The sequence below is a fragment of the Pseudophryne corroboree genome, chromosome 8 (assembly GCF_028390025.1).
Source record: "Pseudophryne corroboree isolate aPseCor3 chromosome 8, aPseCor3.hap2, whole genome shotgun sequence".
Taxonomy (NCBI): Eukaryota; Metazoa; Chordata; class Amphibia; order Anura; family Myobatrachidae; genus Pseudophryne; species Pseudophryne corroboree.
Genome location: NC_086451.1, coordinates 106977809 through 106991677, shown reverse-complemented (window position 1 = coordinate 106991677; position 13869 = coordinate 106977809).

Genomic DNA, 13869 nt, shown 5'->3' with positions numbered 1-13869 from the left:
TAGGACTCCCTCCCAGGTAGAAGAAATGACATCCCAGATACCAGAGTCACTTTGGACTAAAGATGGACAGGACACTGGATTAATGGCAAACGTAGCTCTGGTAGTTGTACAAGTAAAAGATGGTAGGATAGCTCCAAAAATCCCACAGTACCCTCTGAAGCCAGAGGTGGAGTTAGGAGTGTATCCCGTAATAGAGCGCTTGCTACAACAGGGCATTCTGGTAAGAACATCCAGCACTGCCAATAGTCCCATCTTCCCTGTGAAAAAGAGTGGGGGGAGGGGTTACCGGCTAGTGCAGGATCTAAGGGGGATTAACAAAATAGTTGAGAGTCAGTTCCCCGTAGTGCCAAATCCAGCTGTCATCCTTATGCAAATCCCTCCCACTGCGAAATTTTTCACTGTTATTGACCTCTGCTCCGCTTTCTTTTCAGTACCTCTGCACCCTGACAGCCAATATTTGTTCGCATTTACATACAGAGGAGTCCAATACACATGGACTCGATTACCACAAGGTTTCATAGATAGTCCAAGTATATTTTCTCAGGCTTTGCATGATTGTTTACAGTCTTTCCAACCAGGGAGTGGATCAATATTGATACAGTACGTGGATGATTTACTCCTGTGTTCAGATTCATTGGAAGCATCCCTCAAGGATACGAAACAGCTCCTGTTTCATCTTTCAGACACAGGACACAAGGTTTCCAAAGACAAGTTACAATTATGCCAAACTAAGGTAAAATATTTGGGACACTGTCTAACACAAGGACTGAGACACCTGACCGCTGATAGAATTCAAGCAATTAGAGACATGACTCTGCCACAAACCCAGCAACAGATCAGAACGTTTTTAGGAATGTGTGGGTATTGCCGTAACTGGATCCCAGGATTTTCCATTCTAGCGTTACCTTTGCAGGAGATGGTCTCCTCAAACAAGCCTGATCGGATTTCGCATACAGACGAGTCCGAAATGGCATTTGAGAGACTTAAACAGTGCCTAACGCAGGCACCAGCATTAGGTATGCCAGACTATGGGAAACCCTTTGAGCTGTACGGAACAGAAAGTGCTGGTTGCGCGGCAGGCGTCCTAACCCAAAAGCACGGTGATGCCAGCAGGCCAGTAGCATACTACAGCGCTCAGCTAGACACGGTAGCGCAATCCCTCCCCACATGCTTGCGAAGCGTTGCTGCGATAGCATTGCTAGTAACGAAAAGCGAAGATGTAGTGCTAGGTCACAACCTCACAATTCATACACCACATGCAGTGTCAGCCTTGTTAAATTCTGCCCAAACCAGGCACGTCTCATCAGCGCGGTTTACAAGATGGGAATTGGCACTAATGGCCCCCGTAAACATCACCATAAGGAGATGCAGTGCATTAAATCCTGCAACATATCTCCCAGGTGTGCCTGGACAGGCACAAAGGGTGGAGGATGAGAGTGGTGGGGAAGGAGGATTTAATACAAAGGAGGACACACATGATTGTATGGAATATTTGACCCAAAATTTCACCGCAAGGCCTGACATCAGTGACAACCCACTGGAAGATGTAGATCTAACTTTCTACACGGACGGTAGTTGTCACAGACAGTCAGACTCGGGAGACTTGTGTACTGGATACGCAGTCGTAGATGACCAAGGGACCATAGAAGCTGAACCGCTGGGCCCACCTCACTCAGCCCAGGTTGCTGAACTGGTCGCCCTAACCAGAGCATGTGAATTGGCAAAGGGCAAATCAGCCAATATCTACACCGACTCTAGATACGCATTCGGGGTAGTCCATGATTTCGGAGCCCTATGGCGCCTCAGAAATTTCATGACGGCAGCTGGTACACCGGTAGCGCATGCAGCTCACATTAAAAGGCTTCTAATAGCGATACAGGAACCTGACAGAGTGGCTGTTATCAAGTGTAAAGCACACACATATAGCCAGGACCCAGTATCACTTGGTAACAGCCGAGCAGACGAAGCAGCTAAGTTAGCAGCTGGTACCCCCAAACAGACAGACACCACACAATTGATGGTATTTAATACCATCAACACACAGAAGTTGTGTGAAATGCAAAATTTGTGTTCCACACAGGAAAAGGCAGTCTGGAAGGCAAAGGGATATGGCCAGGAGTCCTCAGGACTCTGGACGGATGGACAAGGTAAACCAGTGGCCCCCAGAGCATATCTTCCATGTTTAGCTGAGGCAGCACACGGGCTGACTCATCTGGGCAAGGAAGGAATGTGCAAGTTGGTAAGAGCATATTGGTGCGCCCCAGGATTTTCATCTCATGCGAGTAAGAGAGCAATGTCATGCCTTACCTGCCTGAGAAAGAATATCGGAAAGGCAATACCTACAGAACCATCTCATATCCCACCTACAGGCGGTCCTTTTCAGGTAATACAGATTGACTTTATTCAATTACCCCCTTGTCGAAATTTGAAATATGTACTTGTTTGTATAGATGTATTCTCAAATTGGGTCGAAGCATTTCCTGCGGCCACAAATACCGCTATGTTTACTGCTAAGAAAATTGTGCAGGAATTTGTATGTAGATATGGTATCCCTAGAATAATCGAAAGTGATAGGGGTACCCATTTTACAGGTGATGTCTTTCAAGGAATGTGTAAGTTGATGGGAATTGATAGCAAGCTGCACACTCCATACCGTCCACAGGCGAGTGCGAAGGTGGAAAGAGTGAACAGCACTATTAAAAATAAACTGAGCAAAGTTATGGCAGAGACAGGATTGACATGGCCAGAAGCTTTACCCATTGTACTGTACAGCATCAGAACCACTCCCAGGTCCCCTCTTAATCTGTCTCCCTTTGAAATCTTGTTTGGTCGACAACCGCATGTTATGATTAACCCTCAGGATGATTTGAAGTGTAACAATGAAGTGACTGTAAAGTACCTGGTTAACATGAGTAAACAGCTAAGGAATCAAAATGATAATTTGAAGTTGGTGATTCCTGATTTACCAGATAGTAATTGTCATGACATTGAACCTGGGGATTATGTAATGATACGGAATTTTCTACGCTCAGGTTGCCTTATTGACAGATGGGAAGGACCATACCAAGTCTTATTGACTAGCACTACAGCATTGAAGGTTGCCGAGAGAGAGACTTGGGTTCATTCGTCCCACTGTAAGAAGGTTGCTGATCCAGAGAGGTCCCGTGATAAGGAACAGACGGTAGAGGAAGTTGTATCACTGGAGTGTCTGTTCCAGGAGGACTGAGGCGGCACCTGAGCATTGAAAATCACAAGATCGAAAGCAGTTGTCGATTCCCTGTTCCCTTTTATTGTTTTTCTCCACTTCCCATCCCCTCTCCCTCAATTATTTTTTTCCCCTTCTCATTCTTCTCCATTTCCTCCTATAAGATGGACTTGCCCCAAGAGACTGTGATCCGGATTTTCCTGTTGACCATGATGTTGACCAGAGCAGTCTGTTCCGGCGAGAGTACCATGGAGGTCGAGAGAGGTTCTGGAATGGGTTCTGATGACAAAGATGGAGGCGTAGTTTTCCAAGAACAACTTAACCAACAAGTAAAGGCGAGTATCAGAAAACGATCCGATAGCATTGACAATAGAAGGAATTGTGAAGGATTGTTAGCTGAAGAAAACTGTATCTGTAGGCTCTGTGACAACGTAGTTGAGGATGGGTGCATTAAGAAATGCCAATCCAGTTTTAATATCCACATGGACCGGCATCCATTGAGTGACTATCACTCCTTAGTGGGTAGTGTGTTAAATCAAACAGATTGTTGGGTATGCTCTCAAGTACCTCAAGGTCATAGCAAATCAGGGCTAGTACCATTTCCTTTAACGGTAGGGAAGGTACTTGAGCTAAAGGGTGGGAGACCGGTGGACAGGAGGTTTAATATCTCCAGTCTTCCTAGTTTGAAGCTCCACCAATATCATGTGGATAGATCCCTAATATGTTTTAACATTTCCAATCCCCGAAAGCCGGGAAATTGGGAAGTGTCATGGAGTAACCAAACCATGACCTTTTCATATAGAGCAGATAGAATGCCGACAGATACAGAACTTATACGCCACATAGCTGGTAGTGGAAAATATTTCCGATATAGGTATACCCTAGGAAGTAGGATTATGAGAGTTGGAGAGGTATCACCAGGATACTGTGCACATATTGTACAAACTGGTACGTGTACTAGACAGATGGGAGAATTAGGGTTAGGAGATTTCACATGGAAAATGTGTAATATGGTTATGTCCTACTCCGTCCCATATGTTCTCCCCGATGATGCATATTTCATATGCGGGAGGAAGGCGTATAAGTGGCTTGCCCCAAACTCTGAAGGATTGTGTTATATTGGAAAAGTACTGCCTGAGGTAATGACTGTATCACATGCCAAAATGAAAGATATACACCGTGTTGCCCAAGCTCCTTATACTCATACTCATTACGAGCACGTAGTTAAACGGCACCTGATAGAAAGAACAGAGCATCTGGCCTCTGACATGATCCATGAATCCACCGGGATTCAGTTTCTACTTGCGTTAGACATCACTCGCACCGCCAGAGGAGTGTTGAATTATAAATACATATCTGCGCTCGCAAATTTGTTAGACAATATCACAGAAATGTATGATGACACGTTTAGGTATACTGGAAGAGAACTTCAAGCTTATAAAACAGAACTGGTTCAGCATAGAATGATTCTCAATTATCTCACGGCAGTGACAGGCGGATATTGTGTCACACTGGCAACGCAGTACGGCGTGAAATGCTGCACATATATTACGAATAGTACCGAGGACCCGGTCGAGGTCATAGACCAAAAGATGGACGATATTCTCCAATTAAAGTGGGAATTTCGCAGGAGACACAATCTCACTCTTGCTGCTGTGGGTAATGAGCTGACTGGTTGGGTGTCATGGTTGAACCCGCGAAATTGGTTCTCTGGTTTAGGAGAATGGGCTCAAGGAGTCATAATGGATGTTGGGAAGTTTCTTCTATGTATCTTAGGTGTTGTCATATCCATTGGCTTGATATTTAGATGCGGTCAGGCTTTAATGAAGTGCAAACGTAGTACCAGGGTAATGAGTCTAAGGAGTGAGGAAATTGTAATTTCAATGGATTTGATTTATGACCCAACGGTAGAAACAATGATGTGATGAAAATGCGATTATACGGTCCGTTTCTTTCACCTGTTTTTCCGTTCTCCCCAAGATAAAAAGACCCACTTGGACAAGAAATTTGATGATCCTGTATACAGACAACGGATGGATTAGAGAAGAAGTTTTGACAACCTTATACACAGATATTTGATGAACTATGCCATAGACCCCCAGTTTCCCTAGAAATTTTAAATTTACGCTAGCCCAACACTTTTGTAAGTCTATGGACATTGACAAAGCTTTTGACCACACTTTTTGGCAAAAGCCCAAAAAAGACTGCATTCAACAGACACCAGACAAGACTTCAACCGACAAATGTTCATTTACCTGACATAGAATACCACTGCATTTACCATAAGTGTTCTTTATCTTCATCTCTACAACCTTCAGGTAATGACACACATAGTCGATAGGGAATACAGGCACAGATATCAGCATTCACATATTCCCCCATTCATGTATCATCAACTAAAATGTGCTCCCCCATTTTGTTGCAACCAAAATCCGAAAAGAGCTCGGTAAAGTTTGACAGCCCATCCACAGACCCGTACCGCGGGATAAGAAGGAATTCAAATGTATACTTCGCAATACCTCGAAGCTTGATTTACAACACGTACGGCACGATGATACATGACCCCCCAAACATGGATTCATACACACATGCTTCTGCTATCTCACTAGGTCATACCCTTTTCACCCCTTCTTCCCTCTTCCCTTTCCCAACCATGGAAATGTATTTACACTTGACATATATTTTTCTCGTTTTGAAATGTTTTAGGAAGTGGCAGTTATTGTTGACTGCCAAAGGGTGGACTGTCAAAGTCAGAAAAATATCACTATGCACACTGCCATATTTGCACCTCATACATGTCCGCTCTGCGCATGCGTACGCTCTCCCGTGCGTGCGCATACCCGCTGTTACGTGCACCCGCAGGCGCACGGGATGTGCATTTACGGTAGAGTTTATGTGTGCGTAGCGTGCGACTCAATCGTTACATATTTTAACCATATAATGTATTTTGTAGATCATGGTCCCTTTGATAGATTCTGAAAGTTTAGTTAATATAGCATGTTCATGGACAGAGAGATCCCTCTTTGTTTGATACGAAGGGTCAGACAGGGGTCATATAGTGGTGTTTAGTATCCATCGGAAGAGTATTTAATTAGCAATATTCCGGTGTTGGTTTGAAGCTGATTGATCGCTCGTGCGAATAGTTATGGACATAAGAAGTTTATGTCCATTTACTATTATTTGCACTTACTTATCCATGCGGCGGGAAACCTAGTTTCCCACCCACCTGAGCAGTTGGAAATGGTCTCAGCCCACCTGTATGAATCAACCTATGACCTCTTGTTATAATGCGAAGACGAATTCCTGTGTCCAATGAACAATGAGATTGTAGGGACCATTGAATTGTATTGTGTGTGGGGCATAAATAGACAAGCCGACCATATCCAGCTCACTCTCTTCAACGGTTCTCATTGCTGATAATCGGGAGCTGGATATCGAGGCGCATGCGATCGTTCCCCTTGTGCGTAAGTTTTCTCCGCAATCATATTGTTTTTCTTGTTATTCTGAGCCATATCTCTCTATCTCTCTCTCTCCCTCTCTCTCTCTTCTCCTCTTTCTCTCTCGCATTCCCTTAAACGTAATAGTATTGTATTGTATTTCCTGTGTAGTTATCTGGTTAGTTAGTCTATGTTATATTGTAGTGTATGACTTGTACTGTATTATTCTTTTTGCAAGTATAACACTCATATAAGGCGTTAGACCCTAAGCCCGGTAGTGGTGTATTTCTTATAGTGTTAAGTATTACATTGTGTTGCATCTACACCCTATCTCTACACTAAGGTTTTACTGCATATTACATTGTTTATGGTTTAGATATAAAGGTTTAACATTGTGAGCGTCTGCGCCGCTGGTGATCTCCTCGTGGTCCCGAGCGTCCGCTACGCTATAGCGAACCATTACGTTAGTCAGCAGCCAATAGCGTGCCTGCCTGTGATCTCTTGGCCGTGAGCGAACGTGACGCTTGAGCGTCTCGACCACGGCTAAGCGATTGTTACGCAACGTGCGTACCCTTACGGTACTCCATACGTCAATAGCGTACAGTGTTCTTAGACCTCTTAAAGGGTTTTAAATAAGATAAATATTTAGCTTTATCAATACCGACAGTGTGGCGAATGCAAATGAGCCCCTTGCGGGCTCGCTGCGCTCGCCACGCTGCGGGCACGGTGGCGCTATTTTATTCTCCCTCCAGGGGGGTCGTGGACCCCCACAAGGGAGAATAAGTGTCGGTATGCCGGCTGTCGAGATTCCGGCGCCGGTATACTGTGTGCCGGGATCCCGACAGCCGGCATACTGAAGACCACCCATTTCGCACACAGAGACGGAAAGGTTTCTTCATAGTAAGGACAATACGTATTTGGAATTCCCTGCCTGAGAGAGTAGAAATGGCGGACTCGGGGCCTAATTCAGACCTGATCACTAGCAAGCGATTTTTGCCCTGCTGCGATCAGATAGTCGCCGCCTACAGGGGGAGTGTATTTTAGCAGTGCAAGTGTGCGAATGCATGTTTAGCAGAGCCAGTGGCGTAACTAGAAATTTTTGTCCCCCAAGCCAAAACAATCTTTGGCGCCTCCCCCCCATAATTGGCACTAGTAAAGCGATGATTTTGCGTGCGCTGCAAAATAGGTGCGTGGTCTTGCTGAAATGGGCGTGGCTTTGCATAAAGGGGCGTGGCATTGCAGGAAGAGACTGCAGTTTTGCAACCTGCACGCCCAGACATTGGCCACCACAGGAAAGAAAAATAATCCTGATTCATGCCTCTTACATTATTTGTCATTTTTCCTCCGTATAGTAATGCCCGGTATACATTATGCCACATACTGCAATGGCCCTTAGACATTACGCCACACATAATAATGCCCATGACACAATATGCCACACCATAATGCCCCCGACACATTATGCCACACACTGTAATGCCTGTGACACATTATGACACGCAATGCCCGTTATACATTATGTTACACACTGCAATACCCCTGATACATTATAGTACATACAATGCCTGTGACACATTATGACACACACCGCAATGTCCGTGATACATTATGTCACACACTGCAATGTTTGTGATACATTATGCCACACACTGCAATGACCCTGAGACATTATACCACATGCCACAATGCCCGTGATATAGTATACCACACACCGTAATGCCTGTGACACATACCGCAATGCCCGTTATACCCTAAGCCACACACCGCAATGCCCGTTATACATTATGCCACACACTGCAATGCCCCCGAGACATTATACCACATACCACAATGCCCGCGATATAGTATACCACACACCGTAATGCCTGTGACACATTATGACACACACCGCAATGTCCGTGATACATTATGCCACACACCACAATGCCCATTACACATTAAGTCCTACAATAAGACTGCTAATTACTTTTAAATTACCTGCTCGTTGCCAGTGGTTTCATGCTCTTGGTTCCATGCACGGTGCCAGGGGTTTTCATGCTCAGGGTGTCATGCTCGTTGCCAGGGGTTTCATGCGGTAGGTGTTACGCTTTTTTCCAGAGGTATCATGTGCTGGTTTCAAGCTTGTTGCCAGGGGGTAATATTCGTTGCCAGGGGTTTCAGGCACTGGGCGTCATGCTCATTGCTAGGGGGTAATGCTTAATGCCAGGGATTTCATGAGCTGGGTGTTGTACTTCTAAGGAGGGGCTAATGCTTGTTGCTAGGGCTGTGCTCCCAGTGCCACATATGCCCCTAGTGCCAGATATTCCCTCACAGTGCCAGATACACATATGCCCCCAGTGCCCCATATGCCCCTCAGTGCCAGCTACACACATACCCCCAGTGCCAGGTACACATATACCCCCAGTGCCAAATATGACCCCCCCAGTGCCAGGTACACGTATACCCCCAGTCCCAAATATGCCCCCCAGTGCCAGGTACACATATACCCCCAGTGCCAAATATGCCTCCCCAGTGCCAGATACACATATACACCCAGTGCCAAATATGCACCCACCCCCCAATTGCCAGCTACACCGCTGCTGTGCGTTTTCAGAAGGAGCCGGAGGGCACAGTGCACGCCTCTACTGTGTATCCCCCCTGTGTCTCCAGCGGTGTGTCTGTCAAATGAAGTGCCGGTCATGAGCCAATCAGAGCTCACAAACCGTTCCTTCATTTAACAGACACGCTGCTGCCGCCGGAGACCCAGGAGGGACACACAGGAGAGGCGCGCACTGTGCCCTCCGTGTCCTTCCCAAAACAATCAGTGGCGGCGGCACCCCCGCAGCCCTGCGCCTCCAAGCGATCGCAGTGGCTGCGGGGCCCTAGTTACGCCACTGAGCAGAGCTGTACAAACAGATCTTGAGCAGTCTCTGCGCAGTCCAGGACTTACTCAGCCACTGCGATCACATCAGCCTGTCCGGGACCAGAATTGACGTTAGGAACCCTCCCTGCAAACACTTGAACATTGCACATTTATTGGTAAACTGCTCAATCAGATTGTGATGTCACTCAGGTGCTAAAAGACAGGGGTAATTCTGGGTAAGAGAAAAACATTTTGCTATCCCTAATGCACACTGAGTGAGAAATAACACTACATAATAATCAGATAATACAGAAATCTTAGTTGCGTATATCTGCAGATATAGGGTGAGGCCCCCAGGCCGAACGGCAAGGCGTCTCTGTCACTGACTATGCTGCCCTGGGGTAGCCGAGCTGTGCCGAATGATGGGGTCCCGCACCCCGGACCCACACCTAGTATTAGGGACCCCCAGTGACAGAGACGTTAAAATGGGCATGGCTTTAAGATGGGCGTGGCCTCATCTGATCTCATCATCACGGCCACCACAGGATAAAAAAAAAAAAAGGCCTCATTTTACACATTACAGCAGGCACGCGACCCCATTTTACACAGCACGGCAGGCAAGTGTCCCCATTTTACACATTGCGGCAGGAAAGTGTCCCCATTTTACACATTGCGGCAGGAAAGTGTCCCCATTTTACACATTGCGGCAGGCACGTGCCCCCATTTTACACATTGCGGCAGGAAAGTGTCCCCATTTTATACATTGCGGCAGGAAAGTGCCCCCATTTTACACATTGCGGCAGGCACATGTCCCCATTTTACACAGTACGGCAGGCAAGTGTCCCCATTTTACACATTGCGGCAGGCACATGCCCCCATTTTACACAGTACGGCAGGCAAGTGTCCCCATTTTACACAGTGCGGCAGGCAAGTGTCCCCATTTTACACATTGCGGCAGGCACATGTCCCCATTTTACACATTGCGGCAGGCACGTGTCCCCATTTTACACATTGCGGCAGGAAAGTGTCCCCATTTTACACATTGCGGCAGGCACGTGTCCCCATTTTACACATCACGGCAGGCAAGAGTCCCCAATTTACACATTCCGTCAGACTGCGTCCCCATTTTACACATTCCGGCAGGCAAGTGTCCCCATTTTACACATTCCGAAGACAGGTGTCCCCAATTTACACAATACGGCAGGTGGTGGTGGTGAGGGGGGAGGGGGGGAGGGAGGGAGAGAGGGAGAGGGGCTGACTTACATTTGAAGCAGTTCTTCCCGCTCTTCAGCCGCCTCTCCCTTGTCTGCGCGGCGCCGGCCGGCTTGGCTCCCCCTTCTCCCTCCTCACGACGCAAACGCGTCATTCCGTGAAACCCCGCCCCCCGAGCTGGGCACTCGGGAGGAGAGGGGAGGGGGGATTTAGTGCTGAAGAAGTGCCGCGGCGGGCGCCCCGTGCGGTTGCATGGCTCGCCCGCCGCAAGAAATGGCACTGTACCTGCCCCAGGCTTTTAGCTCAGAGACATAGGCGTTTCTACAATGGATGCAGTGTGTGCGGGGCACATGGGCCACTGGGTCCAGGGAGGCCCATACTGCACACCCTGCACACACATACTGTAGTATACTTACCACTCCGGAGTCCCGCGATGGCAGCCATGAAGTTCAGACACAAATCACTTGGAAAATGGCCACCGCAATATGCCAGAGTCTACTTGCTGCCGAAGAGGAGGGGCCCGCAATGGAGGCTGCACGTGTGTACCCTCCATTCTTAAAACGCAGAGACTGTATATACAGTAGAGATTATACAGGATTCCCAATGATGTCTGATTTTACTTACTACCAATTAGGGAGGCCAATCCCGGGATCGGGATCGGCGGGATCCCGGGATTTGGGCCCAAAAATGCCGGGATTTGAATCCCGGGATTGGAGCATCCAATCCTGGGAGTCACGGGATTATACTGCGCATGCCCGGCGGCGGGAGGGTGGTTGTGTAAGTAATAGTACTTACTAATATTAGGCGGGCGGCAGCCATGAACAAGTTGAACGCGGCGGCATTTCAAATGTAGCGCCGGCCGCCAGCCAATCAGAGCTGGCGGACCGGCAGCCAATCAGGGAATCTGCAGCAGCAGCCAATCAGGAGCGACTGCTGCGGCCGCTTCCCTGATTGGCTGCCGGTCTGCCAGCTCTGGTTGGCTGGCGGCCGACGCTTCATTTGAAGTACCGCCGCGTTCAGTGTGTTAATGGTTGCCGCCCGTCTAATAGTAAGTACTATTACTTACACCCACCCTCTCTCCCTCCGTGCAGTCAGTGCTCCCTATACAGCCTTCCTCCCTCGCCGCCACCAACCCTCGCTGCCGTGACCTACACCCTCCCTTCTGAGTCCCGCACCGCTACCTACACCCTCCCTACCTCCCGCACCGCTACCTACACCTTCCCTCCAGCGCTGCTCCCTACAACTTTCTCTGATCCCTACTGCAATCCCGGGATCCCGGGAATCCCGGGATTGACCGTTTTTTCAATCCCGAATCCCGGGATTGAAAAAACGGCCCGGGATTGGCCTCCCTACTACCAATATTGCAACTGCTAGTCTTATAGAAGTAACTCTGTTGTTGTCATAATTGTTTTTTATAAGGAATAGATGGATACAGATAGAGCCACGCTCATTGAGTGTGACTACATCGCAGGCAGGGGCGAGCGGCATGCCTAAGCACGCCCGTGCCTTGGCCCGCAGCCGAGCGTACACAGACGCTCCCATTCACTTTGAATGGGGCACGTGTGCGTCTATGACGCACGCAAGTCCCGTTCACTCCCGGCGTTCCGCGCCCAGGCACAGACAGAGCCATGATTAGCGTGGCTCCATCTGTAGATAGATAGATAGATAGATAGATAGATAGATAGATAGATAGATAGATAGATAATGTAACATGGCTGTAAATTAAATGAAGTTTATTCACCGAATCTGTTTCTTTCTTGCATAGTTGTCCATAATCTCTTGGTAATGCAGGGATTACAGGGATTACTAATACTTTGGGTCATTTTGATCATAACAATTGTTGCAGTTATACTGGCCTTTTGCATTTACCTATGGTAAATTTCTAATATCAACTGTCCCTGTATTATTAGTGTTACTTGCCCCCTGTCCCTGTGTTACCTCCCTTGTCCCTGTATTATCAGTTTTATCTGCCACCTGTCCCCGTATTATCTGTGTTATCTGCCACCTGTCCCCGCATTATCTGTTACCTGTCCTGAAAACATGCTTTATAATAATGTATTTTTTATTTGCTTTTCTTCTGCTATTGCAATCCCTGGTAAATAAGCTTCATCCGGTAACATCAGCACTATAACTGGCAGTAACCCCATAGTAAATAGAGCAAATTTAAGTCACAGTCATACATGGGGCTTACCACCATTTAATATAAAACATTAGGCCTGATTCAGAAAAGCAAAAAAGCAACTGGGCAAAACCATGTTTCACTGCAGATAGGCAGATGTACTGTGCAGAAAGGTTTAGATTTGGGGGGGAAGGAGAGGGGAAGGGGGTTCAAGCTGAAATCGAAATTGTAGTGTACAAAAAAAAACTGTCTAGTTTTTGTGGGCTACATGCAAAAGCAGCCAGTATTTACCATGCACAGAAAAAATGTAACCTAACCAAATCTAAATCTCTCTGTACATGTTACATTTGCCCCACCTGCAGTGCAACATGGTTTTGCCCAGTTGCTTGCTCTTTTGCTTCACTTAAACTGGCCATACAAGATATCGGTACAACCAGCCAACTAACTAACTAACTAACTAACTGACTGACTGACTGACTAACTAACTAACTAACTAACTAACTAACTCATCCATCATTCTATACCATCAGGCAGGCATCTGATTGGCTTCAAATTTATTTACAGCAGGATGTCATAAAGAACTATCTTCAGTGTAAAGAAGAACAAGGAGTCCTGGACATGATGATATGGCCCTCACAGAGCCCTGATCTCAACATCATCAAGTCTGTCTGGGATTACATGAAGAGACAGAACGATTTGAGCAAGCCTACATCCACAGTGGTTAGCAATGGCGCAGAGAGGGGGGTATAAATTACCCGGGTCCGCTTCTCCCCCAGCATATCTGTGCTGTGGCAGGCGGTAGATGCATCTTCTCGGTTATCTCTTCGGGAAGATGGCGCTACACATGGAAAGCAAATAGCACTGGGATGAATAGATATATACTGCAGGTAAAAGGGCAATTGTGCACTTACAGTTCTTCGAGTGGCAGCTTGCCTTTGCAATAGTTAATTGTAAATTTTTTTTACTGAAAATAACCCAGTTTTATTGACACATGTAAATGGTTTTTGTTACTTAAAAAAAAAATATTCAAAACATGCAGCAGTGGGCAGACAAT